The following is a 5,631-nucleotide window of genomic DNA, read 5'->3' on the forward strand; positions in this document are numbered from 1 at the left end:
GTAAAAGATATTCCATAGGAGCATAGGATTGATGTGTTCATAGGGTCTTTAAAGGATAATATCCAACATGATGTTCTCCTTTGGGAACCTGATTCATTAGAGAAGGCATTCAGGTTAGCAAGAAAAATCGAAAGCAAAATTATGGCAACTAGGAAGCATACCACTCACAACTATAAAGACGGAAGTGCAGTTGCCCCTAGTCTTCCACAACCTATAAGGTTGACACCACAACAATAGGAAGAAAAAAGAGCAAAAAGGCCTTGTTACAGTTGTGATAACAAATACACTATAGGTCATAAGTGTGCTGAGAAGAAATTATTCTACATAGATTGTGAAGAGGAAGAAGAAAATGGGCAAGAAAGGTCAAAAGAAGAGGATATGTTCCAGGAATAAAGCCTAGATGAAGAAAAAATAAATCCGACCATATCTTGTAATGCATTGGCAGGAATTACCACTCCTCAAACCATCAAGATAGAAGGACAAATCAAGAAGAAAAAGGTAATAGTGTTGATTGATTCAGGAAGCACCCACAATTTTATTCACTGTAGGGTAGCAAAAGAATTGAATTGCTTCCTATATCCAGCACCAGAGTGTCAAGTGATGATTGAAAATGGAGGAACAATAAATTTCTCTGGAAAGTGCCATAATATCAAGCTATCCATGGGAGAATATGTATTGACTAGCCCAATGCTTTCCATTCCAATGGGAGGTGTTGATGTTGTACTAGGAGTCCAATGTCTACAATCCTTTGGTACAATAGCTTTTAATTTTCAAGAACTTTTCATCAAATTTTCTACGGAAGGAAAGGAAGTTGAATTAAGGGGTATTGCAGGGAAACCAGGAAAGGTAATCAGCTCTAATGGTATGACAAAGCTTCTAAAAAAGGAGGAAAGGGGTGTAATTTCACAATTATGTTCGCTAGATGTTTCCACATTAGAATCATCTATTTCTCTAGATCTCCAAAAGGTCCTGGACAATCATTCCAAGGTATTTGAGACTCCCAAGGGTCTCCCACCTATGCGTGATCATGATCATGCTATTCATCTGATTCGAGGAAGTGTTCCTCCAAACATCAGGCCATATATATATCCCTATGTCCAAAAAAGTGAAATTGAACGTATGGTTGTAGAAATGCTAGAGGATGGTATAATTCAACCGAGTCAAAGTTCTTTCTCTACTCCAGTAGTATTAGTGCACAAGAAGGATGGATCATGGTGCATGTGTCCGGGTTATAGGGAGCTCAACAAGCTCACTATTAAAGATAAGTTCCCCATTCCTGTCATTGATGAATTACTGGATGAATTGCATGGATCAATTTACTTCACCAAGTTGGATCTTTGTTCAGGATATCATCAAATCGGAATGAAGATTGAAGACATTCCGAAAATAGCATTTAGAACTCATGAGGGTCATTATGAATTTTTGGTCATGCCTTTTGCCCTTACCAATGCACCTTCAACATTTCAAGGTTTGATGAACTCAATTTTCAAACCATTCCTTAGAAAATTTGTGTTAGTATTTTTTGATGATATACTTATCTACAGCAAGTCTTGGAAGAATCATGTTGAACATGTTGACAGGGTGCTACAACTATTGGAGGAGAAACAGTTATATGAAAAAAGATCCAAATGTTTCTTTGGAGTCCAGGAGGTGGAATATTTGGGTCATATTGTATCTCATGAAGGAGTTAAGGTAGACCCTAGCAAAATTAAAGCCATTAAGGAATGGAAAATCCCCACATCCATAAAGCATCTGCGCGGATTTCTTGGGTTGACAGGGTGTTATCGCAAGTTTGTTAAGAATTATGGGAGAATAGCAGCACCTCTAACGACATTATTGAAGAAAGATGCATTTTCATGGACTGTGGAAGCAACAAAGGCCTTTGAACATCTTAAAGAGGTAATGTGCCAAGCATCGATCTTAGCTACACCGGACTTCACAAAAACATTTATTGTGGAATGTGATGCTTCAGGAAATGGAATTGGTGTTGTTCTAAGGCAAGATGAAAGACCCATTGCTTTTGAAAGTAGTCCAATCAAGGGAAAGTTTTTAAGCAAAGCTATTTATGAGAAGGAAATGTTGGCAATACTCCATGCACTTAAGAAATGGCAACCTTACCTAATGGGAAGACACTTCAAGGTAAAAACGGATCATATAGTCTTAAATACTTTTTAGAACAAAGATTATCCTCTGAAGAGCAACAAAAGTGGGTCACAAAGATATTGGGTTATGACTTTGAAATCATCTACAAAAAAGGGAAGAAAAATGTGGTGGCAGATGCACTGTCAAGAAAGGATGAGGATGTGGAAGCATTGTTGTGCGCTATTTCTATTATCCAACCAGATTGGATAAATGAAGCAAGGGAGGAATGGAAGAATGATGAAGAAGTGTGGGCACTTATTTGAAAGCTACAACAAGATTCCAGTATGTCTAATACATTTAGCTGGCAAAATGATTCGTTATGGTACAAATATCGCTTATACCTTTGTAAGAATTCTCAGCTAAAACAAAAGATTCTTATGGAATTGCACACTTCTCCCTTAGGAGGGCACTCAGGATTTTAAAAAACTTACCACAGGGTTAAGAAGGAATTTTTTTGGGATGACCTTAAATCAGATATTCAAAAGTTTGTGGCAGAATGTTTGGTTTGCCAACAAAATAAAGTTGAAACAATTAAGACACCAGGTCTATTACAACCTTTATCCATTCCAAGCCAACGTTGAGAGGAGGTTTCAATGGATTTTATCACAGGTTTACCCAAGTCTGAGGGAAAGAGTGTCATCATGGTGGTAGTTGACAGACTTACCAAGTATGCACACTTTTGTGCATTATCACATCCATTGAAAGCCAGTACAGTTTCTACTGCATTTATGGAAACAATTCAAAAGCTACATGGAAACCCAAAGATTATTGTAAGTGACAGAGATCCCATTTTCACTGGAAATTTTTGGACATAATTATTTTCTTGTCTTGGTACTCAGTTAGCTCATAGCTCATCTTATCATCCTCAATCTGATGGGAAAACTGAGATAGTAAACAAATGTTTGGAAGGATATCTTCGTTTCTTTGTATCTGATAAACAGACACAATGGGTCAAATGGTTGCCTCTGGCTGGATGGTGGTATAACACTTCCTTTCATACAGCAACAAAAGTGACCCCATTTATGGCACTTTATGGGTATCAACCACCATCCATCACATCATATTTAAGAGAAAATTCTAAGGTTCAGGCAGTGGAACATCACATCGAACATCAACAACAAGTCCTCCAACTCTTAAAGGATAAGCTCATGTTGGCACAGAATAGAATGAAACAACAGGCAGATCAACATCGCAGTGAAAGAAGTTTTGATGTAGGTGATTGTGTATTCCTACGGCTACAACCATATAAGCAAACGTCCCTCAAGCAAGCTAAGAAGGATAATAAATTATCACCAAAGTGTTATGGTCTGTAAAAGGTGTTGCAAAATATTGGTACTATGGCATACAAATTGGAGCTTCCTGCAGCTTCTCGATTGCACCCAGTTTTCCATGTTTCATGTTTAAAGAAGGTTATAGGCGGCAAGCTCCCAGTTCAAACAATATTGCCAGAACTTGACGAGGAAGGAAAAATTATATTGGAACCAGAAGCAGTTATAGAAACAAGAACTCGACAGCTACGAAATCGATCAATTTCAGAGTATCTTATCAAGTGGAAGAACTTATCCGCTAAAGATTCCATGTGGGAGGATGAGAATTTTATGCAAAAGTATCCAGAACTACTCAAGCGTTGAGGACAACACTTTTTTGAAGGCGAGGGGCATGTTGGGTCCCTATAATACTACTGATTACCCCATTAATATTGTAGTTATACCCCTTATTTATATTGTTGTGCCCCTATTTCCCCCATATTGTTATTAATGTGCCCCATAGAATCCCTCTATTGTTATTTTTGTGGCTTTATATTATTATTGTTAGGTCAGCTGGATTATATTGTGACTCCTTCGACTCCTATATATAGAACAGAGGTTTTGTCATTTGAATCATCGAAGAATTGTTCATCTATGTAATGTAAAGGAGGTTGCCCCCTCGAAGAGGCTGAATTCTAAGGCGTTTATCTATCTTTTCTTGAGCTAGTTTCATAACAAGGGGCTTCTGAAGAAAGCAAATAAAGACAAAAAGATGCTTAGGAATATGGCTTACCATTATTTGACCCGGAATAGGATATGCAACATGAGGATTAAGCAGCTTAAGGCAAGATTAAGGAGGGCCTTAAAAAGCAAAAAGAGGAATGATAAGCTTAATATCTTCGCTGATGTTACAATAGCCCAACAAAGTAATGAATGAAGCACCTTTGAGCCAAAACTAGGCAAGTTTTGAAGAATTTTTTTCAATTTCAAATTTTTGAATTATGCAACACAGGAAATTCCAGTCGGTGGCACTGCGCATTGGATTTGCGCACCCATTTGCAAAATGGCTTGTAGTTCTAGATTCAGTATCAAAATTACATCAATCCTTGAAAGTTGCATCTCATTTGGAGCAAAACTATGTCTCCTAAAGGGCAAAAAACACTCAAAAAGTGCCCTCTCTGCTAATTTTTGCATGCACAGGAAGTAATCTTGGGAGAATTCATTTTTGAAGGCGAAAACTACCTCAAAATTAGGAAATTCAAGATGTTTCAGAAACTAGAAAGATAAAGCTTTCCAACAAGATATCGTGGGCCTGATTTGGTGGAGTGGAAGGTCTCTAAAAGCATGCTTGAAGCGGAACTGCGCATTGGGCTGATGGCACTACACATTGGGCAGTTTTTGTCAATTTTGCTTAAAACTAATAATTTCTCCCAGTTCGACTACCAGTTCACTTTTTCTCTTCTTCTTGGTAAATTTGTGATGGTAAATGATGTAAATTTGATGAAAAATGACTTGATGGGGTAGATACATCAATGAAAAGTGGTTTAAAACTGAATGTATCAGTTTCCTTGTTTTTAGAGACAAGCTGTTCCACTAACTATTTTCTTGTTCTTATTTAGATGTAGTTGAAATAGCTCCTCTATTCTTGGATTCTACCCGTGATGGATAGCTCACATGGTTTTCATGTCTATATGATGTTCTTTTTCAGTCATTTAGCAAGGTTGGACTCTTGTGGATGCTTTGAGCTTCATTGTACATCACTTCTGCAGTCTGGCAAGGAAATAAACCAGGGTTTTTCAGCTATTTTTGTGGGATTCTTGTGGTAAACTGTCTTGGCATTGTTTCTTCGTTTGTTATTTAATTTCTCATATGTGTTATATGTGCCAGCATCTATTTCTTTCTTCTTAATTAAATGAATCAAGATAGATAGGTGGAATACATTAATATCAGTGCTCTGCCTTAGGAATACATTTAGTTTTTAATGTTTTCTACTATTTGAAGAGGATTCATGACTTTTGCATGCCCTCCTCGGCCCCTCACTAGTCTTAGACCTACAATATCACTCAATTATAAGTTCTAAAACAACTACCTACCTTGCCCCATAGAACACCCTGCAACTCTGACTTGATTTCCCGGACCCAAAGCTGCCTACTCCATTTGATCCAGCAACAAAACCATCAAAATCAACCAAAACCCTAGAGCTACTATACCTAGCCTAAAATTCATATTCAATTCAGTCATC

This window comes from Pinus tabuliformis, chromosome 8, assembly GCF_031772625.1.
Source record: "Pinus tabuliformis cultivar Carrire ecotype Pingquan chromosome 8, CPIR1, whole genome shotgun sequence".
Taxonomy (NCBI): Eukaryota; Viridiplantae; Streptophyta; class Pinopsida; order Pinales; family Pinaceae; genus Pinus; species Pinus tabuliformis.